At 43.5% G+C, this 27162-nt stretch overlaps 1 pseudogene; it reads left to right on the top strand.

Moving 5' to 3' along the window:
* Positions 1 to 6440: 6440 nt before the first annotated feature.
* Positions 6441 to 27162, top strand: part of LOC121836540 — a 139852-nt pseudogene continuing 119130 nt past the window's right edge.

The raw sequence follows: 27162 nt of genomic DNA, 5'->3' as shown, positions 1-27162 counted from the left end.
GACACTAAAAAAAGTCCTGGTCCTGATGACATTCCTAATTCATTCATTGTCAGGTACTCCCAATGGTACAGTCGGTATCTCACGGTTATTTTTCAGAAATCACTGTCAACGGCCACAGTTCCTTCATCATGGAAACTCGCAAAAATTATTCCCGTATACAAATCTGGCAACTCACAATCACTGTCAAACTATAGACCAATTTCTATAACGTCACATTCATGCAAATTATTGGAACATATAGTCTACAGGCATGTAATAGAGTTTCTCGATACTAACAATATTTTATGCGATTTCCAACATGGTTTTCGACGCGGTTATAGTACTATGACACAACTAACAGAGTTTGTTCATGATATCGGTCTGTCTCTTGACATCGGTAACCAAGTTGATGCGATATTTATAGATTTGTCAAAGGCTTTCGACACCGTTCCTCATTCTAAACTCCTACACAAGCTTAACCTAATTCTAAATAATCATCACCTTGTGAACTGGATATCCAGTTTTCTTTCCCAACGGTCTCAGTTTGTCTACTTTGACTCATCCAAGTCTAGTACAGTTGACGTATCATCAGGTGTTCCACAAGGGTCAGTTCTTGGACCGCTACTTTTCTTGTTATATATCAATGATTTGCCACGCTGTATTTCCACTAAGGTCCGACTTTACGCTGACGACTGCGTACTATATCATGTGATAAACTCCTCAGATGACCATATAACTCTTAACAATTCTTTCGTGAATTTTTGTACGTGGTGTAAAACCTGGCAAATGAACCTGAATTTTAGTAAAACGGTTTTTATGACCTTTTCTAGGCGTTCATCACCTTCTGTGTTTAATTATTCATTTGACGGGTTATGCCTAGAAAGAGTTTTTGAATATAAATATCTTGGCCTCCTTTTCACGCCTGATTTATCTTGGTCTAAGCACATTGATACGACATGTAACAAATCTCTTAAAAGACTTGGATACCTGCGGCGTACCTTACGTGTGGCACCACAAGATACTAAGCTTTTAACTTATAAAACTTTGATTCGCCCAATCCTCGAATATGGTTCTATTATTTGGTTTCCCTACAAAGAGTCCGATATAAAAAAGGTCGAATCAGTACAAAAGAAATCGGTACGTTTTATTTGTCGTCGGTATGACAGAAACTTTTCTCCTTCTTCTAATCTTTCCGTGTTAGGTCTAAGACTTCTTTCTGAGCGTCGTGGTATCGAGCGCCTAAAGTCTCTGTATTTCATGGTTAACTCATCACGTTTTGACTCGTTACATAACTACATAAAGTTTCTCGAGCCAACTGCAACTAGGAGCCACCATGAATTAAACATTTTACCTTTTCATCCTCGTACTGATATGTTTAAATACAGTTTTTTTCCTCACACCATTGAACGCTGGAATTTATTACCAGGAAACATCCGATCACTACAACCAGATGAATTTCTGTGTGCCGTTGACAGTGGTCCACAGTGATGTCCGGACCGTCTGTGTTTACCTCCCACTCCTGCCATAGCCCCAGTGGGGCTGCAGTATGTATAAATAAATAAATAAATAAAATATGCTTTTCGTAACAGTTCGCGATTTTGGCCGTTTAAAATTCAGACTAAAAAATTAGACGGCTATATTCGCTCATTACAGAGGTCTGCATCCATTTGTTTTGCTGAGTCATAGCACAATAGTGTTGGAACCATAAGTTTGAGGATTTAATATAGTCAATGTTTACATTTACGGATGCACTCCCCTGTTGATTGTGTGTATGTAAGACTGACTACTAATTTTCTCCTTCAGAAACGTTTCGGTTAATCCTTCAGGAAGGTACCGCTGTCGCCTTTAAGAAGAAAACAATGGCGAGTAATATGATGAAGTGCCTTATAATTGCACTTCTGCTCACAGGTGAAGAATAATTTGTATTAGAGCTCGTATGCAAAAAACACCACTTTAAACCTGAAGCTAGGGAAGTTGCTAAACCTTAGACATCCAGTGCATACATAACTTTATTAGAAATTCACTTTTTCTGGATAATAGTCGGCATGTTTCAAGATACCTAACCGTTCCCCCATCATCGTTTTTTTTTGTTTTAGTTTTTTTAAAGAAAGTTTTAATTTTTAATTGAGGCAATTAATAGAGGTTGACAACGGTTGTTCGCGACTGCTTTGAGCTTACACACGCCAATAACCAACATTCTGAACCATACGGAATAGGGAAAAACGAGCTACAATAGAATCTCAGGAACATTGTTAAACAGCATAAAATAAATTTGGTATTTACAGGTTGATTGCATATATTGCTTAAAATATTTTTTTCTAATTCTGTGAAAACCCTGAAAGGGAGCTAATAGCTCACTTACACGAGCTCTATGTCTCTCCAGAATGCCTTATGAAACTTGGAATATTCGCGTAAATCCTTAGATTAGTGTTGACGATTGGGCTAGTTGGTCATTCATATTAGCGGAAAACAAACAGCGCAAGGACAAGGACAGAGTAGAAGGCGGTAGACACACACAGCGCTGTGTGTGTCTACCGCCTTCTACTCTGTCCTTGTCCCTGCGCTGTTTGTTTTCCTTAGATTAGTCTCATGTAGAGAGTTAAAAACACAATATTTCTTGCTAAGTATTACCTAAAGAGTATACGTGTGCTCGAAAGAACAAAAACATTCAGCTCAATTTGCTAGACGTCGAGGATAAGGCGATTACCAGACAAAATCTGCCGCATCTATTCCCACCATAGCAGTTCGCGTTTTTTCTGAAACATATTCCGTGCGTTGTCCAGCTTTGAATTCCGACGCAGAAAAAAAGGCGTAAACGATTTCGAAAAACGTAATCGAGATTTTTTTTTTTTCTGAGATTGACGCATTTTTTAAAATCAAAATACAGAAGTCTTTTTTTTTTTAGGAGAGACCCTTACACTTGTCAGTTTTCCATAGACATTTGGTCGGATAATAAAAGTAAGGCGTGAAAATACTTCATAGAAACACTTAAAATTCGGTTCCAACGTGCGAAACTAAAAGCAAATCTATGCACATCAGCAGGCCCTTCCAAAAAAATATGATTCGGGTGTGTGTATGAAACACGTGTTCATATATTTCGCATATCTTAAAACTGAAACTCGACACAAAATATGGCATGTGTTCGTCTTCCGTTTGTGTGGGAGTCACGTGCTTCGTGGTAACCATGTCAAACCACAAGCTTGCATGGTCATAAATATTTTTTTCTATAAGTTTCAACACTTTTAGGAGTTCTTGTAAACGTTTGATTGTGCAATAGGTAAAGGTTTTACATTGATAATTTTGGTGATCCCTCTTTAAAAATATTGTTGCAGTCACAACCTACACGTCGACTGCGGCGTTCATAAAACGTTCCGAAGATATACCTTCACCAGCTCTTTTACCTGAAAGCAACGCATTCGGTGCATACCGTCAAAATATCAAGAAATTGCCAACCGGAGGGACATCTGTCGCCAAAATTAACAAATAGAACTGCATATTTCTTAAAATATTTTTATGCCATCGGGTTTATTTGGCATTGACATATGCATGGCATACATTTTTTTAGACCTGCAAGAACGTTTATTCAAGTCTGTTTCTATAACCTTTGTCCAGCATGAGTTGTTCTGCGATTTCTATACTGGAAAAATGTAACATGGTTTATTAAAGCAGTGTCTGCATTTTGTGTCTTTTGTTTTTCTGATGCGCCTCTTATTTTATTTGTTTCTTCATACACGCACCTGTAAAAACAGAAACCACTCACTAGCCGTGCATCAAATATTTTAAGGTGTATTCGCAATGCTAAGAACTTCAGTTTATGAAGGAAGTTCAGAGAATGAGGGCATCGCTGAAACGAAAGCCTAGCATGCGCCATTGAGCATGGTGTAAGTGCGTGCGTGAAGTCAAAGTCATATCTCGGGATACGTCTTTAGAGTAGCCATTGTTTTTTTCCCGAGCATCGCTCATGGGACTATGTAGTCAGTTTTGGAGATGCCCTGTGCGAAAGCATGTACACCTTATAAAGCATCTGTGTGGAAAATTCAGTTTCGGTTTTCTTTTTCTGTCCCGACCTCCAGCTGTTGTTTTAGGTATCGTTTTACGGGGCTGCAATTCTGGGTTACTCTGAAGAGAGCCCAAAATAAAGTAACAAGCGAAAAGTTACAAATCATCGATGCTCTCAAATGTAGGGAATGTTTGACCTTATCCTCAATATTGCAAGAACACTGCGCATTTCTTTTTACCCGGAAAGATGGTGGCGCTTACCTCGGACTTTGACAAGTCCACTTTTACCTTACAAAGTCACGAGGTTCTTTCAAGCCATTTTTTCTGCAGACTAGTCCAAGCCTAGAAATACCTTGATATCACTCGCACACGTGTTTATGTCATAGCATTAGCAGAAAACGCAAGAAATATTCATATTCGCCAGACACTGAAAAATGCTTCGGTTTGAGAGCTGCGTTCCAGAAACACTCCGATTTCCAGCCTCATCATGAGGAGGCCGCCGACTTAACATAGAAACGCACTAATATGAAAATTCATTGCTTTATTATGTTTTATTGCCACGACAACATTCATTAAATAATTGTAGGAAATCGGGACTAGCATGGTAAAATCATTAAACCACAGACGCCCGCCTTTTTTTCTAAGGTTGTGCTTAATCTGCACCATATGTTCGTTTTGAATATGGAACTTCTGACTGTAGCAACGAAAGTGAAAGCGGCGTTAACTTGGTGGTACCCGCTTCATTGACGCTCCCTTGACCTCTCACTGAAGCATGTGGCAGTTTTTCCCAATGTGCCTGAATGTCGTTCGAATCGGATAGATGAGCGACGTGACACGATCTTGAAACCCGCCGAAAGGCTTCTTCTTCGATGCGTCACCCGTTCCGATGCGATTGTTTATTCATGGACGGAGGTTTCGAAGTTTTGTAGGCGCTGAAAATATAACATTGCCGCTAAAATGAACGCCGACTCCCTTTGAAATCTGGGAAAAGTTATGAATTTAAGCAATAACTTTGTCCCTCCGTTATTTTTAACGCGAATTTCTTTACCTGCTTACTCTGATGAGAAGCTCTAACGCTCGACTGTAACACACACTCAGTAGGCCAGTGCCGTATGTCTTTCTCGAGCTCCAGCATCGGGGGACCATTCATACTTGAACCATTCACTCTTGCTTTGGCACCAACGGATTGTCGGTACTAATAAATAAAAAAGTAATAAAAAAATATAACTCCACTGGGTTCTAAAAACATAGGCAGTCCTTCTTCTTCCTCCTCCGTGCACACTCGTTTAACTTTATGTATTGCTCTTTCGAACTCGCGCGTCGATGGTAGCGCCGCCTAGATAGTTTCAAGTTGGCAGGCGGAATTCTTCGAAGGATGTCTTACTTTTCCGCATATATTTTCTTTGAGATACAATGCAAATGGGAATGAAGAGGATAGATTAGCACTATCTGAGTGTTATCAATTTTTTGTAAAACGGGGGTCGCAGGTATAAAGAATTTTAGATTACACTGACTGCGTTCGAGCAAAAACTACGTTCGCAAACCTGAGCAATAATCAGAGCAGTTGCTTGCGCCCGAGGAGCTCAGAAAGCTTGAGCGAGCGGTCTTCTGTTTTCAGGACGCAGATAAAAAATCAAGATGTCATAGATTATAATGTGTACATAGGGTAGCATACCACGATTCAAGTGACCCGTTTGAAAAAAAAAAAAAGCTTTATTATTTTCGGCGCCTCCACTTACTCGCCAAGCACGCGCAGAGCGAATCGTTACGCTTAACGAAATTAGGTCAAGAGAATGACCAAAACATAAATCTGCCTATTCTCGGAACGCGAAACTTGTATAGAACGCCAGAAATACGTAAGAAAAAAAAAAAACATCTGCCAGAAAGCTTTACGGTCATAAGATAGAAAATTGATAGGCCTGTTCGTATACTTTTTTTTTTTTCACCGTAAATCGGAGCGCAGTGAAGGGTCTAGATTAAATTTAAAAAAAACAGACTCGTGGACTAGGTGAATAAGACAGCAGCGTATTCATAGTGCTCGATAGGCTAAGCCAGTGATACCACGTGAATAACGATGACCAACGCCAGGATCTTACACGTTTGGCAATGCTTGATTGGCCCAATTAGATCGCAGCGTGAGCTGTGCTTTCACTTAGGGTGAAATTATCTATACCTTTTGCCATTCAGTAAAGGCATCAGGCGGAGTTTCAGCTGTTATTGCAAACAGCGGCCTCTTTTAAGTTATTCGACAATTGAACCGCCGGATATTGGTGGTCGGCAGACTCATAACCAGCTCGCGCACTGCGCCTCCGATATCCCTGATCGCCGGGCAGTAGGGTGCCCGTCAACTAGGCCGCACGCCTCTCTCCGCCTTATTCCAATCAATCACCATTAACTGCTCTCGATGTGCAATAATGACCAACACGTAATGAAAGAATGTGAGCCGCTGGAAATGTGTAACAATGGCCTCCTTGTTTTACTTTATACCTTGGTTCAGGGAAAAGGTAATGGAAATTAACGGATATTCACTTTGCTTTTGTGCTTCCAGAATCGGTTTCACGCACTCCTTCGTGTTAGTAGCAAGGATGTGATTCATATTATTTTTAGCAATTGCATACCTTACCTAAGAAAAGCTGCTAGCGGCTGAAATTGCGTAAATAAACGTGCAACAAAATTTCTTGCATTAACAAAAATCTGTGTGGGCGTAGCGCTGGTGCAGCGAGGAGAACTGAAAAAGAATATTAACCACATGGTGAAATAAATTATATTGAATTCTAAGAAAACATTTGGTAACGTAGAATGTTGTCTTGCCAAAACCCCAGATATTTGTGTAGTAAATAAATTCTCACCTACTTTATTGCTAAATCAATTTCGAAGCTTATACTCAGAAGTTACTGCCTATGTGGCTTCTTTTGCACATTTCGTCATAAATAAAAGTTTTCGGAAGAATGGCTTATGGAAGATAATTAGGACAAAAAGAATTAATATAATAAAATGTTTAGAACGCAGATCCCAATCAACTTCCCTCTAAGAAAGGGAATCTCTGGTTTCAAATATATTTAATGATAGTTAATAGTGTGGTTTGTATCAAAGGCAGATCAAGAAAATACATATTTGTAAAAAAAAACATCTAAAGTGATATGTGTGTCACAAAGCAATTTTACATTGCTACATAAATGACACAATTCTGAGATGGCTTTAGCACACATACCGGTTTGCTCAAATATGAGCATTGTAACGAAGAAGACAAGCCAGGGCTCCAGGAAAGAGGACGACGACCGCGCGCGTCTTTTGCAATATACCAGCTCATTGAGTTCAGACTACTTCCCTTGCCTTGCCATCTTCCTTCGCTTCGTTTGGTGGAGGCGCGGGCCTTTGTCCATCACCTCGACATCAACACTGAAGCTGAGAACTCGAATTATCACATCGACAGCACCGAGGCAGTCCCCGGCTGTCAATACGAGTACCGTAATGATTTTAACGGCAACCCAAGCAGACATCGGTACTCAATCGGTAATGACTACGCACCAACGTGAGCTTCATAGTTTCTCCGAAATTCGCGACGCTGACGTCGACGACTGGATCGATGCCTTAGATCGTGTCAGTCGTTACAATAGATGGAACGATGCAACCAAGTTGACCACAGCCGTTTTCTACTTGTCCCACATCGCGAAAACTATGATTACATAACCATGAACAAGATTTTCAAAGCTGGCAAATGTTTGCTAAAAAGCTTAGGGAAGTGTTTGGAAGACCTGCAATGCGACAGATTGCAGCAGACCGAAAACTTTCACGAGCTTAACAGCCAACTGAATCATTTACATCCTTCATTAAAGACGTAATGGATCTCTGCCGCCGACTGGACTTCAACATGCCGGAAAGCTAAAAGGTGCGTTATCTTTTGAAAGGAATTGCTGGGGACGTTTTTCTTGTTATACTCCTGCACAATCCGACAACCATGAAGAAGATTGTAGAAATATGCCAGGCAGTTCCCCGAACTAAAAACCCAACGTTTGTCGTTCGCTGCCACAGTCCCACGTCTCCCTGAGGTGAACAGAATATCCGCACCACCACTATACCCAGAGACCAAAAGCACCAGTCTGCGCCAATTGATTCAGCAGATTTTTTCGGGAAGAGGTGTCTCGAGCTCTTCGCCCGACACCATCATCACATACATCAACAAGGTCTGCACTGCGGCCACTCGCCCAAAAATAGCTGGCTTCTTCCATCCCACGGCCGTCGCAGATTCTATTGCTGGTGCAAACCATGCAGCCACCTATGCAGATATAGCTGCACCGATATTTCCGACCAATCACCCTGCGGGCGGCGTGCTATAAGTCCGACCGTCTGGCTATTCTCAAGCACACATGCAGTATGCTCGCCAATTGACCGGCCGCCGCCCTGCGAGCAATTATTGTGAAATACAGGGGCATTTTTACGCATGTAACGCCGTCGTCAAGCCGGCGAGTCGTCTGCAGGCTTCGGAAAAACTATTACTGGAATCTCTGCCCTTTATTACCAGACATTTGGGTACGGCTGATCGTCATCTCCAGCGTCAAGTTCCTCCGGGTGTCCACGAAACCTATCACGTCCACAGTCGCCTTCACCACAGCGACAGCGATCGACATCGCCTATGGTACGACCAGAGCTAACTTCTCGAGAACAGGGGAAACATGTAACCGCAGCTTCTGAGGCACCAGTTGTGACATCATCGCACCTTTGAATTCCTCGTACATCTCCATCGAAAATCGTAATAATTGAAAATGAACGTCAAATGTTTCAAGCTTTAATTGATACAGGTGCTGCGATTTCCGTCATGGATTAGGACATTTGTCGTGGCCTCAAGAATGTTGTCACAACATTTCAAAGTGACCTCAAAATTGCAGGATCCGAATTACTAAAACCCGTTGGGTTTTGAACCGCACGTATTTTCTCACAGGGTGCGCTGTACGTAGCCCAGTTTTTCGTACTCTCATCATGCACGCACAAGATTATTCTCGGCTGGGATTTTATTTCTGCTAGTGACGCAATTATTTTTATTTGCAGGAGCGCACAGCTTCCTCTTCACGAACTACCTGGACGCGTAGATGTATTTTTCCATGACAACAAATTCCACTCACTGAAATAAATTTTAATCACACCCCATAGTTTATCTTCACTCCCCAGTACGTGCACTTCGCTATCACCAAGAAAATATTTCATCGGTCCCACAGTTAACTTGTTGACCAAAAAAGGTCTGCTGGTCCTCCATGGAATCCCTAATATTGAATTATTGTCAACGTGTATCTTTCTAATTAACGTTACGTTAGAGCCGGTACTGATCCTGAGTCAAACCGTTCAGGCCACCGTCACATTAGCGACCGACATTAATACAGTTGCCCTCGACGACGCGTTCAATTCCCAAGCCAACGCACTCTCAACGAATTATACCAAAGAAAATGATGGGTCCAGGAGTGTCTCAAACGCCATCGATACGAATCTTACCCAACATAAAAAGCAAAAAATGGTAACTATCCTAACCTTGTACGAAAATATTTTGGCTAACAGAAACACATTTGGAAGCCGTTTCAATTGGTCAACATTCCATCGAGACGCGAATGCCAAGGTCAAATTTGTCAAGGACCCTGGAGGGTCTCAATAAAAGAAAGACAGCTCATAGAACAACAAGTAGCAGAAATGTTACAACGAGAAGTAATCAGAAAGCCTTCCAGTCCTTAGTCATCTACTGTGGTTCTAGTAAAGAAAAAATATGGCAGTATTCGCGGTTATGTAGGTTACCCACGTCTCAACAAGATGACCCCTAAAGATGAATATCTATTGCCACACATTGACAATGCCATCCGTTTTTCTGAGGGCGCGGAATTTTATACCTCCTTGGATTTACGATCCGGATTTCGGCAAGTCCCAATGAAAGGAACCGATAAATCTAAAACTTCCTTTATTACAGCAGATGGTATGTAAGAATTTAATGTGTTGCTATTAGAACTTTGTAATGCTCCGGCCACGTTTGAGGTCTGAAGTGGCAAATCTGCATTTGCTATCTTGACGATATTGTCATTTTCGCAACAACGTTTGAAACACATCTCGAACGTGTCGCCACTGCTCTACCGTGCATTGCAAAAGCCAATGTGAAACTGAACATCAAAAGGTGCCATTTTAAAACAAAAGCAATTTGAGTCCTCGGAAATGTGTTATCAAAGAAGGGCGTCCGTCCCGATCCTGACAAGATTCGAGCAGTCGCCGAATGTCCCGTCCCAACTAGATTTAAACAATTTTGCAGCTTTTTGGGTCTTTTCTCCTAACTTCGGCGATTTGTCCAAGGATTCCCAAACAATCGCCGACCTCTTTCACGCTTTACATGATAAAAACAAACCCTTTCATTGGTCCTCAGAACGCCAGTCTGCCTTCAATCGACTAACTGCTCGCCTGACAGGTGATCCAAGCTTATGTAACTTCGATCCCTCAATCCCTACAGAGACCTACATAGATGCCGGCGGCTATGTACTAGGCGCAGTCCTAACACACCGGAAAAAATGCCAACACCAGAGAGTTGTGGCATACGCCAGTCGCACCCTGTCAAGTGTGAAGGTAATCACTCCACAGCTAAAAATGAATGCTTGGCTATTATCTGGGCTATTCCGAAGTTTTGATCCTATCATTACGGACGCCATTTTAGTATCGTCACAGACTCCCACGCTCTCTGTTGGCTGACGTCGTTGAAATATGTCTCTAAGCGTTTGGGACGTTGGGCTCTTCGCCTTCAAGAGTACAGCTTCTACGTCACTTATATACCCCGACGCAAGCATCAGGACGCCGACGGCCTCTCACGTTGCCCCTTGCCAACCATTGCCTCTGACGGAGACGACGATCAAATTACCCTCGCCGCTCTCTCCCTGCATGCTGTGGTACGAATCCAGCTCCAAGATCCCTACACCCACGCCCTAATGCAACATATTACAGGCCTTCCTATCTCCAACAACTGGAAGTTCTGCAAACAAGCACGGCATTTTTCTGTCTGTTATGGCCTCTCGTTCCGTCGTAACTATTCAGCAGACGGTCAGCGATGGTTTTTAGTAGTACCACGACAGCTTTGCTTTCAGCTGCTACAATGCCTACATAACGAACTAACATCGAAACATCTGGGTGTCTCCATGACTTATAATCGTCTGCGTGGCCGATATTGCTGACCCGGCATGTGTCGCTTTCTACTAAACTATGTCAGCTCCTACTTACGAGCAAACAAGGAAAAAAAAAATCGCTACAATCTCCGCCGGGCTTGCTCCAACTCATACCTTGTCCCGACAACCCATTCGAACGAGTCGTAAAAGATATGTACGGCCCCCTACTAAAATCATCCCAGGGAAACCGTTGGGTGACCGTCGCCATTGATCATCCGACCCGCTACGTGGAAACTGCTTCCCCGCCCGCCGTAGATTCTCATGAAGTTGCATGCTTTCTCTTAAACAATATTGCACTGCGGCACGGCTCGCCTCGAGAACTACTCAGTGATCTAGGAACAGTTTTAGAGCGCAGCTCTTAGGCGCCCGTTTCCGGCTTGAGCGGCGTCGCCGTCGGCGTAACCGTGCGGTGCATTGCGGGACATTGCGTTATGGGATGTTTCGGCGTAACCGCGCGTTACATTATGGGAAGCGTCTCATAATGCAACGCGCAGTCACGAGTGAGACCCGCGCATTGCATTATGGGATGTTTCTCATAACGACGCCACACGTGACGTCACGAGTGACGCCACGAGGGTCTACCGCGTTGCATTACGAGAAACGCGCGTTGCATAATGGGAAAGGAGGAGGGGAGGAAGAGTGGGGAGGAGAAGGAAGTAGGATGAGGAGGAGGGGAGGAGGAGAGGAGGAGGAGGAGGAGGGGAAATGCCACTTACCCGTTGTGCAGGCAGGTGATATCACTATTCATAAGTCATAGAGAGGCAAGTATGAAAACGTGGTGTACTCGTCATCCAAGTGCCCGTCTACAGTGGTACGAGTCTGTGCTGTGCCCATCGATTTCTGTGGCACGTCAGACGAAGTTGGTAAATTGTGTGCCGCCAAGGTCGACAAGGGCTTGGTCGTGGTAGCTCTGTACCTCACACCTATGGTACTCATTAAATATTCGTGCAAGACAAAGAATTTCATACCAGTCAAGCAGGAAAACATCCCACTGGCCCCGAGGCCTCGTGCACACGCTGTTCTGCTGTGCCATCTCGGGAGAGCACGCTAAGACAAATGCTGAAGAAATCAAAAACGCCGAGCAGCCTTCGACAGAGCCTAGAGCAAGTAGGATACATCGAGAGTATCACGTGCTTCGTCTAAGTGTTGACTCTAACGCTGTCTCGTTCTCCCGCTTTGCTTTTGCTGTCCTGTTTGCTGATACCGGCAGAACTTGGAATGGAGCTTCCAGATGTGAGAACTATATTTCCTTTCTCGGGACAAGCAATGAGCGAAAATACAGCAATATATATATATATATATATATATAGAGAGAGAGAGAGAGAGACAGAAAAAGAAAATATAGCGTAGGATGCCGAAGACTATAAGGTAATGAAGTCGCACTTCGAAACGTTCTTGGAGTTTTAAATCATTTAGTGAGTCGACGCTTCGGCCTGAGACAGGCCTTCTTCAAGACTGGTTGCCAGAATCGGTTACAGAGTTGTTTTCGGTTTCCACACCCGGGTCGCGTCACCTGTCAGATCACGTTTAAAAATGTCCAAGTAAAAAAGCCCAAGTAAAAAACGCTGCTGTACTCACTCCCACTCCACGCCCGGCCGCAGCAGACGCCGCCAGCCATCGGAGCCAACCAAAGGCCACGTCAGACTTCGTTACCCCAGGAACGTCACGTACGGAAGGCGCGGTAACGCTCACAGAGTTGAATAGGCCCAGATGGCCAGCAGCGCACGCCACGGAAGGACGCAAAGCCAAACAGGGCATAGTAAACAAAAAGGGAAATGAAATAAGATCACACAGTAAATCAATGCCAAAACACATAGAATGCAGAGAAAAACAAAAGTGGAATAAGCGAACACAGTAAATCAACGCCAACGCGCATAGACAGATCCCCTGCATTAAAAAAATTGCTGAAAAAAACGCACACAGTAAATCAAGCAAACGCTCGGCCAAAGCACATAAACAAATCCCCTGCAACAAAAAGAAAAAAAAATCGTAAATATAACAGTGTTCACCACAGTCCCAGAGCATTCACCAATGAGCAACAGGTGGAAGATGCCTGTTGAAGTTCATGACCCGTTGACTCATCGACAGGTTATACAGAAAGGTATTCGGAGAAATTCAAGGGTCGAACTAATGGGATTGAATTAGCTACAGTCATTTACAAGATAAGCATGTTGTGGCTACTCTCTCGCGTCTGGTGCTTGAGTTAAATAGCTCTGAATTCAATGAAAGTTTTTTCCTCCAAACCAGCGGCACTGCAATGGGAACGAAGATGGCACCTAACTACGCTAATATATTTATGGGAAATTTAGATTCCAACATTTGGCATCGCGTTCACTCAAACCACTTTTCTAGAAAAGGTACATTCACGATATATTTCTTATCCGGTCGCATTCGGAGCAGGAGCTTCTCGAGTTCATTAGAGCTTTTAATTTTGCGCACCCCTCCATTTGTTTTACACATAGTTACTCAAAATCTGAAATTACCTTTCTAGACACTAGAGTGCAAATTAATGACTCTAAATTGGCCACTCATCTATACCGAAAACCGACGGATCGTCAGAAATACTTGCACTACGACAACTGCCACCCACGGCACTGCAAAAATTGCATACCTTATAGTCAGGCTCATAGGTTTAAACGTATATGTTCAAGCAACGACGATTTTAAAACAAACACCGATCAATTACGGCAAGTCCTGAAAGAACAGAAGTACCCGGAAAAGATCATAGACGACGCGATCAATAAGGCACAGGTCCTTGATCGTGGCCTCTCGTTGAGTGAGCGGAGCCCTCAGAGAGACGAGCGTCGGGCGAACCTCGTACTAACTTTCAACCATAAGACTCCAAATGTCGCACCCATATTAAGAAAACATTTTAACATTTTACAGCACAGTGAACTCCTCTCAAGAAGTATTCCTTCCGTCCCCCGAGTAGTCTACAGACGCTCACGCAATCTTAGGGACGCCATAGTTGGGTCTAAGACAACTTACACTGAAAGCATTGGCAGTCGCCGTTGTGGAAGAACGAATTTCGAAGTGTGTTAACACGTGACACCTAAAACCATTGTAGAGAGTGCGAATTCCAATTTCACCTACATAATCCACGGAAACTTAAACTGCGGCACAATCAATGTCATATACCTCCTGACATGTGGCACCTGCGGTAAGCAGTACGTGGGCCAAACCAACACTCCTTTTCGAATGAGGTTTAACAATCACAGGGCGCATGTAAATTCATTTCCCAAACTCCTCCTTTCCAAACATATGGCTTTACCCAAACACACGTTTGACGAACTGGACATTACATTTTTACAATCCAATTTCAAAAGCAACCGTGATTGCGAGCAGAGAGAATCTTAACTTATTTACAAATTAAATTCAATCCGGGCCGGTATTAATGAAGATCCAGGTATAATGTCATCTATGCACGCAATCTACCTTGATCGCCCAGTAGCGGGGTGACTGTAGCTAATTCAATCCCATTAGTTCGACCCTTGAATTTTTTAGAGTACCTTTCTGTATAACCTGTCGATGAGTCAACGGGTCATTACCTTCAACAGGCATATTCCACCTGTTGCTCATTGTTGAATGTTCTGGGACTGTGGTTAACACTGTTATATATACGATTTTTTTCATTTTGTTGCAGGGGATTTGTTTATGTGCTTTGGCCGAGCGTTTGCCTTATTTACTGCAAGTTCTTTTTTCAGTCATTTTTTTAATGCAGGGGGATCTGTCTATGCGCGTTGGCGTTGATTTACTGTGTGCGCTTATTTCCCTTTTGTTTTTTTCTCTGCGGTTTTTTTTTCTATGCGCTTTGGCATTGATTTACTGTGTGCGCTTATTTCATTCCTCTTATTTTTTTACTGTGCTCTGTTTAGCTTTGCGTCCTTCCGCGGCGTGCGTTGCTGGCCATCTGGGCCGATTCAACTCTGTAAACGTTACTGCGTCTTCCGCACGTGACGTTCCTGGGGTCACGAAATCTGACGTGGCCTTTGGTTGGCTCTAGTGGCTGGAGGCGTCTGCTGCGGCCAGGCGTGAAGTGGGAGTGAGTACAGCAGCGTTTTTTAGTTGGGCTTTTTTACTTGGGCTTTTTTACACGTGATCTGACAGGTGACGCGACCCGGGTGTGGTAACCGAAAACAACTCTGTAACCGATTTTGGCAACCAGAATTGAAGAAGGCCTGTCTCAAGCCGAAACGTCGACTCACTAAATGCTTTAAAACTCCAACATTTCGAAGAGCGACTTCATTACTTTATATATATATATATGTATATATACCATTGAGAACGAGATACCTCAAGAGAGAAGGAGGAGGATGGAGAAAGGAAGGGAGGAGGAGGAACAGGGGAGGAGGGGAGGAGCATAGGAGGTGGAGATTAGGAGAAGGGGTTGAGGAGAGGGTACGGAGGAGAAGCGGCATTCGATCCCCTACATACCCTCCCTTCCTCCTCCTCAAGAACTCCGCTCTAATTCGGCATTACAGGGAGTTGTAAACGTCTTTCAATTTTTTTCTTTCACAAGTCGTCGAATACATTTTGAGATAGTGAAATGTTAGTCATCTTTGCACACCTCCTACGATCCCCAAAGAAATGGGCTCACGGAACGCCTTAATAGTACACTCTGGGAAATGCTTCACATGTATGTCTCTGAGGACCAAGATAACTGAGACCGAATTCTCTCCTACATTACCTTCACCGATAACGCCGCTCCTTAAGCAACGACAAGCTTCTCACTTTTCAAGCTCACGTATAACAGCGAAGTATCATGCCCGCTCGAAACTACCTTACCGTAACGACCAGATATTACCGAGCACATAACATTTGATGAAGCAATCAGCCAAGCTGAAAAATTTCGTCAATTAGCCTTTTGTCGTACAGCTGAACACCAGAACGACGAAAATAATCGTTGCGATGACCGTCATTTCTCTGTCACCTACAGCGACGGGTACTAAGTGTGAATCTGAAAGATTTAGTGTAGACGTGGAGGCCCAACAAGAAGCCTGGACTATCTCTTCGGAAATACCATGTCCCATACACAGTGCTGACAGCAACTTTGGCGGTCAACTACCGCGTAAAACCCGTTCCTCTCCCCTCCGACCACCGCCGTCGCCATCAAGAGATCGTTCATATGTCACGAATGAAACCATATGTGAAGCCCAACCTCACCTCCTCCTCTTGAACCACTGCTGCAAGGATAGCAGCCCCCTAAACCGAGGCAATGTATTGGAGAGGACAAGTCTGGGCTTTAGAAAAGAGGATGATGAGCGCACGCGTCTTTTGTGATATGCTAGCCCCTTGAGTTCACAGTAGTTTTCTTGCCTTGCTTTCTTCCTTCGCTTCGATATATACGTATAGGGTGCGCCTAAACAAACAAATATCCTGTAAGTTAATCCAGAGCCAACTTGACAAGTTAAGTCGGCGCATTTCGTCGGGCTTCAGTACCCATAAAATACAAGCCACCTTTGTAGAATCAGTAAAACCTATGTCACGCAAGAAGAAAACCATCGTCTCACCAGAAAACAAAATAATACGATCAACAAAACACCAGCGCCAACAGTTTCGGAAATCTTGCCGTAGTTTGGACACATGTTCGTTTCGTTTGCCGCTCAGAAAAACTTCTCTCAAGGTATTCCGGACCCTACCACGTCACTCGCCAGACGCCTGAGGTCAACTACGAAGTGGAACTGTGACGCCTATTTTAGATAGCCGTTCATGGAACAAGGATTTTGTACATGCGTCTCGAATGAAACTGTTTCACCATGCATTCTGACAACGTCGACCATCTCGAATTCCTATAATCACCCTTTCCACTAGAAGTGGAATTTTTAAGGTTGCACTGCAATCGCATGTTTTCCTGTTGTAGAGAATGACGAGGCAGCAGCTGGAGAAGAAAGCTGAAGTTGGTCGTAAATTAAATACCCAACTGACTAGACTTTGTTGCCAAACCTCCTCAGTAATTTCATAGCGTATTAATATAAATACCACTTTTTTTACGGAGACCGCAAATTTCATGTAGCATGCGGGTTTAAAACTGTTTGTCATCTTACAAAGACTACATGAATGGCCTCATAAGTAATAAAATATTGCCTGTGTAATACTAAAATTTTAATGCGGAAGCATTAACTCTCCAATGGGGCAAAGCCGGCGTTGTCTGTGGCAACAAAAAACAGCACCTAAATTAGCTGAGCGAAACGGCACCTCAATTCCCATTGGCTCAGCGAAACGGAAGCTAAAGTCCCATTGGGCAAAAGCAGAGCAACACAGATGCTTTGTCAGGGAAGCCGGCAGGGCGCTCGAGGTCAAAGCGGACACGCCTCAGAAATAAAACACAAAGAGTAGCACAGCAACGCAGAGGCCTCCTCATCGAAGCCTTGGCGTTGGCGCGGGCGCCGCGCCTGCGCAGTGGAGCAGGGTGATGTCACCGCCAAAGCGCCGTGCGAAAAAGGAAGGCGTGGCGCGCTGCTTGTAGGAATGCGCTGCGTGTAGGAAGTGTTTCGAATTCCTACACGTAAGCAGTCTTAAGTGTTTTCGTTTAATTTTTGCATATTCACTGTCATCCAGCGTTAGTGAAATCCGCCACAAGTTGGATACCTAATAAATTACATGCTTGAGGAGGGTTCATTAAAAAGTTTAAAATACGTCTTTGCTCCATTGAGGAAGTTACGTTGATAAATCTGGTCAAATCCTCAATGGACCGCGGGATATTTTATCTCCATGATAAAATGGTTTTGACTAATCTAAAACTAGAGCACACGTTAGGGGAAGATATATATCGTCGATTATGGGACAAAGTCATGCCCTGAAGTCGTCTTATGAAGAGACACAAATAAGAACACTAGTAAGAAGCTTAAACGACAACTAAAACAATATACTGCTTCACATTGTACTTTCGGCAGAATAATTCAAACACTTTGTAAAGGAATATTGCATATAGCGCGAAATGTTCGAAGTTAGACGAGAGCTTTGGTCGAGAAGGAGGGTCCCGAAACCCCAGCCGCGTCCCAAATAGAGCTCGAGGAGGTATTTCGATTTTCCTGTGGCTAGCCGTAGTCGTTCCAATAATCCCCGGCCCGCTCCAAGAAAGCCCGCTGCTACCGCCGCAAAAATAAGCACGCGTGAAAAAACGGCGCCGCAACGCGCACCAACCGTGAAAACGAACCTACCAAAAGAAAACGAGACAACTGCCAGCGTAATTAGTGTGCCTCCGTTAGATAATTCATTAAACATTGTCATCACCAGCGTCACAATTTTCAGTGCCCTGTATTATATCTAGGTCATTACGTATATTAAAATTCCCTTGCGTTCCCATGTACATAGTGAGTATTTCCTGGGCCATATTTATTCACTATTGTCAGCACTAGTTCGATTATTCTCCTCAGTCTTCTGCTCTTGGCTAACTTGCCAAAGTTTCTATGCGCTTTGTTTCATGTCTGGTGAGTGAGTCCCAATTACAGTAAAACTTTATAATTTGCTAAATAATAATTTTAAAAAAATACTTATTCAATCACCTAACATTATTTTCCTAATTTAATTCTTCCCTTTAGCGTTGTATTTAGAGGATTATTTTGGATTATTTATTTGGTTTTTTCTCGTTTATATTGACACGAATGATGAAGTGACGAAACAAAAAATGACTGAGGTAAGTTAAGTGTTTATGGGGCGAACTTGTACCCAAACTCAAAGGCGAAACAGAGGAGAACCACATGGCGTCGCGGGCGCCGAGGTCGGCGTAAGAGCAGGATCGAACGCTGGGGCGAGACTGACTCCCGCTCGCCACGCGAAGAACTTTTTGTACACGCGTGGTTTCCTAGAACATTCGGCCTAGAATGTTCGGCGTGTAGAACATTCGTAACTCCATGAGACGAGAACGTTTCGAACTTGCGAGAAAGACAAGTAAAATAATAAATAAAAAACATTCCGAAAACTGGAATCGAACCCAGATCTTCCGCGTGATAGTCGACCGCGATAACCATTCGGCCACGCAAGCTTTTTTTTATTCAGCGCTTTAAAAACAATAAAACGACTACCCAGCACTTGTAGGCAGCCGTACAATTAAAAGTCTTTCATTCTCATCACATCATCAAATAGGTTTGCCCATTACGGCAAACTCTCACTGTATTCATAGACACTCTTCACTTGGGTTACCAGTTCAATCAAAAATGCTCTTGCCCCTTTTGGTGGGTGCTCGGCATGTCTAACCGACATGCGAGATTTCCAGAGGCTGAATATTGCTAGCAGCATAAGAATATCATAGGGAACATTATCTTCACGTTCAACAGCCAGAAAACGTATATTATAGGATGTTATGACTAATTCTTTCTTCAAAGTCCTCTTGAGAACATCCCATAGAAAAACAGCGTCCCAGCAGTACAAAAAGGAGTGCTCTACTGTCTCCGGGACTTTACATAGTGGGCAGTTAACGCCCCCAGGAACAGGCAAACCTCTTTCCCAAAGCCAGGTTTTTACCGGCAGCGTTCCAGAATGTAGGCGAAAGAAAAAAGATTTTGGGGTTGGAGGTATTCTCATCTTCTTAACTCGGCATAACACATCATTTCCAGGTCCGTTTTCCTATAGTGAACGATAAACAGGTACAGGAAAAACACTTTCTAGTAGGTTCCGGTACAGGGTCCGCCTTTTAACGGTGGCCAAGTATTCCAAAGAGTACCGTACACTCAAAAAACGAAAGGCGGCAACTACTTCCTTAACAAACCCAACCATCTTTGCTGGGGAACCGATAACGGACGATACAAAAAATTCTGGCAAATGAATGGTAAGTTTCGTTTGAAACATGACTTGTAATAATGGGTGTCTCTGGTCTCTCATAAAAATAAAACGTGATACTAACTGCCTAAGAAACAAATGAGACAGCCCAAGACCGCCTTTGAGCGGACGAAGAAAAAGGTTATCCCGTCGCATCGGTTCTCCAGCACATTGCCAAATGAACACCGCAAAAACTCTATGCATTTTTTGAATATTGCAGCGCGCACAGCATAGCACTTGCAAAACGTACCAGAGCTTCGCGGTTAAAAAGATATTACAAGCAGAAGCCCTGGTGAAAATAGACATGTTACGACCCCTCCATTTCCTCGTGCGTTCCTTCAAATCCTCTATCACACCTTCCCAGTAAGGCGAACTCTTTTCCATGTGATCCAGAGGAGCTCCCAGGTATCTACCTGGGGAACATGTCCAATGAATCCCCTCAAAAAAAAAAAAAGGCGCATCGCCCCCCTGCCCGTACATATCCCGAGACATTTATTTTTGTTAATACTAGCACCTGTAGCATCACAGAAAATTTTACACAAATCTAAAACTTTTGAAATGCTAGTCTTGTCCTGACAGAAAAAAGCAACATCATCACCATATGCCAGTACTTTCACTTCCACGTTCCCCATTGTGTATCCCTCAACGGGCCCGTTTCTGATAACACATAGACAGAGCGGCTCAAGTTAGAGACAAAATAATAAAAAAGACATGGGACACCCCTGTCGCACAGAAGATAGGACATTAATCTTTTCTGACAAGGAATTGTTAATGACAAGACGCGTCGTACAACCTGAGTACGCCATTTTGACTCCTTCAAAAACAATGTTACCTACATTGGCTTTATTTAGAACCTCCCACAGCACCCCGTGGTATACTCTGTCAAACGCCTTTTCCAGGTCAATTTGAATCATCACTACCTGGCTCCCCTCTGCTCGAGAAGGCCACGCAAGCTTTTTTTAAAAATGTATTTATTGCCAGACTACATATGATACACATATTTATAAAAACAAGATGCCGCGAAAGCTGCAACCTTCAGATATTACTTAACATGAAGAAGGGGTTAAAAGCCTACCAGCCAGACTTGGCTAAAGGTCGCTGCGATGGTTTATTTAAAAAATTTTGAGCGTGGCCAAATCGTCCAGAACTGGCAACCATTCCACATCAGTATTTATATTTTTCTAACATTCTCTTAACCATTTGATACTTTCAATAAAGTGCATTCGGGGGTTGCGTGCATCAACATCAGCATGCCTCACCGCCATTCTGCTCTTCCATATGCCGTGGAGCCTTAGCAGCATGATTATGTCATAGGGCACAGGTTCGCATTCTATTGTTAAGAACCGGATTGCTAAAGGTGACAGCGGGAGCTCTTTCTTTATGGTGCGCTGAACCACTTCCCTGAAAAGAACAGCATTCCAGCAGCCCAAAAAGACATGTTCAGTGGTCTCCGGTTGTTTGCACAAAATACAGTTTAGCGACCAGTAGAGGTTCATGTCTTTTCCCTCCAGAAAATCCTTACTGGCAACGTTTCGCTGTGTAGGTTTCAAAAATAAAGTTTTAACCGCCGCTGGTATTATAGCGCTCTTGACTCGCGGTATCACATCATCTCCCGGGCCCCAGGGCCTACGTTCGGCCACGCAAGCTCTCGCTCGGCGACGCGAGTGGCAATATTCGCTTCTTTATTTTTCGGCCCTCGAGGCAGTGACACATCCCCGAGCCGTCCCCTTAGCCAGAACGTTTGGAGACCCCTGGTATAGAACACTGACGTATGTCCGGCTAAATGGTGCCTAATGGTGAAAACCCGAGATACTTCCCTAAATAGCGAGCGGTTAGTCATTTTCTCATTAAGGACGAAAAACAAATCACCAGCAAGGTCCGATTGAATGCAGCCCTCTCACATGTCGTAGCCGCCGACATCCCGGATTGTACGTTGTATAGACGAGACTCTTTTCATTTGGCTCGCACAGATCTTGGTTGTCCTCATTCAGCGTATGGGAACTTCCGAAACGGGAAAGTCATTTTGATAAGCTTTTTTGCTGATCTCCTTTATTATACTCCGTTTCACATTATCCGACCCCAGCCGAAGCCACGCTCCAATGGAGCCAAACAAACAGAGCCAAAAACGCATCGTCACGGCTCTATTTTTTTTTATTTTTTTGGGGGGAGGGGGGGAGGATTGCTACCGTTGGTTGTACTAATCACGCATATAAAAACCCGCAGGATTACGACGCATTAAACGAGCGTGTTTGGTCTAGCGGTTAATAGTGAACGCCCAAAGAGGACGATCGCCAAGCCCATGACTTCAGAGCGGCTTGATTGACGCCGTAGGATCATAAAGTTGGTTGCGTTCGTACTTAATAATAAAAATTTAAAAAAAATCTAGCATGTGCATTCAAACCCCCTCCGCATGTGAAAATATCATGCACATAGCAACTTCTTATTTCTGAGATAGGTATTTTTTAACGTGTCATTATCCTAGCGCTGTGCAAGCCTATCACATTTTTTAGTTGAAAACGCAACAAACAAAAGCGCCAAACAATTCTATTATATAATTAGTCGAGTATCGAGGGGTCGTAAGGGGGATTGATTTAGCGCACCTTATTGTCTGAAAGCTGACACCAGGTCCTAATTAGCAATATTCTCCCCAACTTTTAAAGCAATGATTACAACATTCTTGAGATGACGTCAAAGTTTTAAACGAAATGTCCGTACAGCTGTACGGCTTTAAGGGCCATTCAGAACAATGATATGGTCCCTGAGCAATTAAGGGCATCAATTGTAATAGTATAGAGAAGTAATTAGTAAGAATAATTGTCATATTGATGTATCCACAAACAGCAATAAACCTCAAAAGTGTTACACTGTTATATGAATTAAAATATATACGAGTACAAAACAAAAACTGAGATGAGCAAAGTCACGACCATGAATGCACTACGAACTGGATTGCTCGTCATATATTGTTCACGTCACAAATAATATACACTGCAAAATTAGTCTAGCCTGTTATATTTGAGTTGAATTCTTGCAATCTGCGACATATGGTACAAACGTTGGGGACAAACAAAGCATTGAGAGCGAATGGACTGAGTTGACAGCGCTAAGTAAAACAATATATCATATAAGCGACGTCCATTAGACAAAGAACATAATCCCAGTTTCTCAGGTAATCTGCCACAGCAGAAGTAGCACTTGAGGTAATTGGTTTAGGAGGATAATTCAGAGGCTCCGAATACAAATCTCGGAATCTGCAAGTAAACGACCGCTATGCTTGTGTGGCAGGCGAGAGGATATCAGCAGCTCGATTCTGCCTGTAAATATAATCACTCCAATATTTATTTTACGATATCTACACCTCCTATACATATTGACAAATACACAGCGCAAAAGGACAAAAAGGGAAGAGACACACCGGAATAACAACTAGCCCAACTTTCTACTTTATTACTACACCTCCTACACTGAAATTTCAGTAAAAGCGAATACGTTTCCACCAAAAGTAGGATTTCTGATAAATATTGGACGTCCGCCTAGGTTTAGCAAACATGCCACTTAGTTTTCAATAATCTCCTGAAGTTTCATTTTATTCCATTTTATTTCATTACCCCAAAGGCACTCGAATCGCGAGCGCGTTGCATGAAGAAGAAATTCAAAACATAGATATTGGTAACCTTCAAAACAATGTTTTCGAGTATATACAACTTACATCATACAAAAGTGCTGAGGAAAGCGTGCACAAAAAAAGAAGAGCTGGGAACAGAGCACAATACAAAATATAATATTATAGTATTGATATTACAACATATTTGAATCGGGTGTAAGCAAATATTCACCCAATAAAAATGAAAGGCGCTTACAACTCCCTGTAACACCGAATTAGAGCGCAGCTCTTGAGGAGGAGGAGGGAAGGGCACTGGGGGGGGGGTTAAACTAACCAGTGGGGGGTCACGTGACCTTGGGGGTCACGTGACCCCCAGTGCCGATGATGTCATCACTGACGTCACTGATGACGTCATCACTGACGATGACGATGCGGGTACCGATGACGTCATTAGTGACGTCACTGATAACTTCACCAGTGATGATGACGATGACGATGCGAATGTCGGTGACGTCATAAGTGACGTCGCTGATGACGTCATCAGTGATGATGACGTCATCAGCGAGTGATGAGTGATGATGACGATGCGGATGCCGGTGACGACATCAGTGACGTCACTGATGATGTCATCAGTGATGATGACGATGACGATGCGGATGTCGGTAACGTCATCAGTGATGATGACGATGACGATGTGGATGCCGGTGACGTCATCAATGATGATGACGATGTGGATGCCGGTGACGTCATCAGTGATGATGACGATGACGATGTGGATGCCGGTGACGTCATCAGTGATGATGACGATGACGATGCGGATGCCGGTGACGTCATCAGTGATGATGACGATGTGGATGCCGGTGACGTCATCAGTTATGATGACGATGACGATGTGGATGCCGGTGACGTCATCAGTGATGATGACGATGATGATGTGGATGCCGGTGACGTCATCAGTGATGATGACGATGACGATGTGGATTCCGGTGACGTCATCAGTGATGATGACGATGACGATGCGGATACCGGTGACGTCATCAGTGATGATGACGATGACGATGTGGATGCCGGTGACGTCATCAGTGATGATGACGATGACGATGTGGATGCCGGTGACGTCATCAGTGATGATGACGATGACGATGTGGATGCCGGTGACGTCATCAGTGATGATGACGATGACGATGTGGATGCCGGTGACGTCATCAGTGAGGATGATGTCATCGGGGGGTCACGCGACATCGGCGGGGGTCACGTGACCTCGGGGGGTCACGTGACCTCGAGGAGGGGGTCACGTGACCTCAGGGGAGTCACGTGACTTCGGGGTGTCACGTGACCTCGGGGGGTCACGTGCCCCCCACGAGGTCACGTGACCCCGGTGGGGGGCTCGCGCGGTGCATTATGGGACATTTCCCATGATGCACCGCGCGGTTACGCCGACGCCGACGGCGACGGCGACGGCGACGGCGACGCCGACGCCGACGGCGACGCCGCTCAAGCCGGAAACGGGCCCCTAAGAGCTGCGCTCTAAAAAAGAACATTCAAAATATATCCATAGACGAAAATGCAAAAATATAACCTTTATGCAAGGTAATTGAACGTCGAAGTAGTGACTGGTTACTAATTGCATATTCCAGGATATTGTTCGAACTTTAGTTTATATGCTGTTTGGTTTGTTTCAGATACTACCTCGAAAAGCAAAGCCGTTTCTATTACTAATGCACGTGACGACTGGTGATGAGGAGAGTGATAGTGCCTGCGATTTGACAGTTGGGTCTCGAGCTGGTGATCAGTTCTTGATGATATATAAACGGTAGTTTTGCAGTACATCTGCCTAACGGTCGATCGTCTATTGAAAATTGTATGAAACAGACATAGTCGTGAAAGCTGTGGACTTTCTTCAAGAGAATGTAGACCGAGTTTGTTTTTTAGCGACGAGACACTAGTGAATGGTGAGTAGACAGAGGATGAATTCCAGTTTATCAACAAGGTGTTCCTGATGTGGGTTCCAGATAGCGCTAGCGTGTTCCACTCTTGGAAGTATCAGCGATCTCTAAGCAAGCAATTTAGCGGACGGAGGCGTTAGAGATACCCTTCTTTGCAAGAAGCCGAGGGTTTTGTGAGCACCCGTTGCTATACCATATATTTGATGAGACCAGTTTAACGTTTCTGAAAAGTGGACACCTAGGTTCTTGTAGACAGACGCCCTGTCATTATTGCCTGCTAAAAGGGAATATTTGGTAGACGATCTCCTCGGTCATGTGGGAATGTTTAGGTGTTTACTTTTCCGGCATTAATATTCATGGGCCAATAAGTACGCCAACTTCCAATTCTATCAAAGTCATCTTGCAAAATTAAATGGTCGGATGTATTATAAAAAATTTTATATATGACACAATCTCGGCAAAAAGCCTAATTGTGGACGTTAATGAAGAAGGTAGGTCATTAACATATATTTGAAACAAAAAAGGCCTGGAACGCTCCATTGCACTACAGCAGACGACGTTGAACATTGGAAGGAAATTGAAGTGTTTATTTTACCTACTGAGTTCCATTGGAAAAGAATGAAGTAATACAGTCAAGATTACACGGTTCGATACAGAGACGTGATAGCTTTAGCAGGAGGCGACTATGAGGGACATAATCAAATGCTTTGGCGAAATCGACGAAGGTGATATCGGTTTGGTGGTTGTCATGAGTATTGGCATGAAGGTCAGTAATGAACTTGAATAGCTGGGTGAAACATGAGTGAGGTTTTCTAAAGTAATGCGGGTTTGGAAACAGAATGTTCAATTGATCCAGGCGAGCGAGTTGGTATGTATATATGACGTGCTCTATAGCTTTATAGGGCACACTGGTGAAGGATATCTGTTTATAGTTGAGGAGTATGATGATGGACCGGTTTTTAGGAAAAGTATTATTTGAGAATGGCCCCTATTGCTTGGGAAAATGATAAAGTAGAGGCTTTGTTGAAGGAATAGCAAAAAAAAAAAACGGTAGATATCAAATCAAGTCCCTTGTTACATTTATTAGTCCTGAAAAAATCTGGCCTACTCCTGGAGAGCAACTGACACGAAGATGTTCATTTAGTTCGGAACAACCTTGAGGTGTAAATGTTAAATGATTTACACGTTGAACGATGTTTAAATGTAAATCAAAAACAGGCAGCAGAATGCATTCATTTGTGAAAGCACTGGAAAAAAAAGTTATTGAACGCATTGGCTGCATCGCCGTCCGACAGTCGCACACCATGCGCATTTGTTAGGTCTAGATGGATATATTTTTCTTTCGGATTAATGAAACGCCAAAAACATTTTTTGGTAGAATCGCAAAGTATATGGTAGTGCCTGACCATAGAATTTCCACTTGTTTTTTACTTCATTCTTACAGGCGTTTGAAAGTGTGGTAATTTGTCGAATGCAGAGATGTATTGAACCTCACGTCATTCTGGAAAAGCCGTCACTTTTTATAGAGCCGTGTATTTATAGATCTAGTGAACCATATGGAGACCGGATTATATGCTATTGAAAAAGTGGGAATGTTACGGGACAGCACCTAATGAAGTTTTCTTCTAATGAAGGTCCAATTTTCATCAACAGATCGTGATACGTGGTTGGTTACACGTGTATTCTGCAAGAAATTGAG

This window comes from Ixodes scapularis, unplaced genomic scaffold, assembly GCF_016920785.2.
Source record: "Ixodes scapularis isolate PalLabHiFi unplaced genomic scaffold, ASM1692078v2 PGA_scaffold2__306_contigs__length_199485367, whole genome shotgun sequence".
NCBI classification, from domain to species: domain Eukaryota; kingdom Metazoa; phylum Arthropoda; class Arachnida; order Ixodida; family Ixodidae; genus Ixodes; species Ixodes scapularis.
This window is presented reverse-complemented; position numbering and strand designations above follow the sequence as displayed.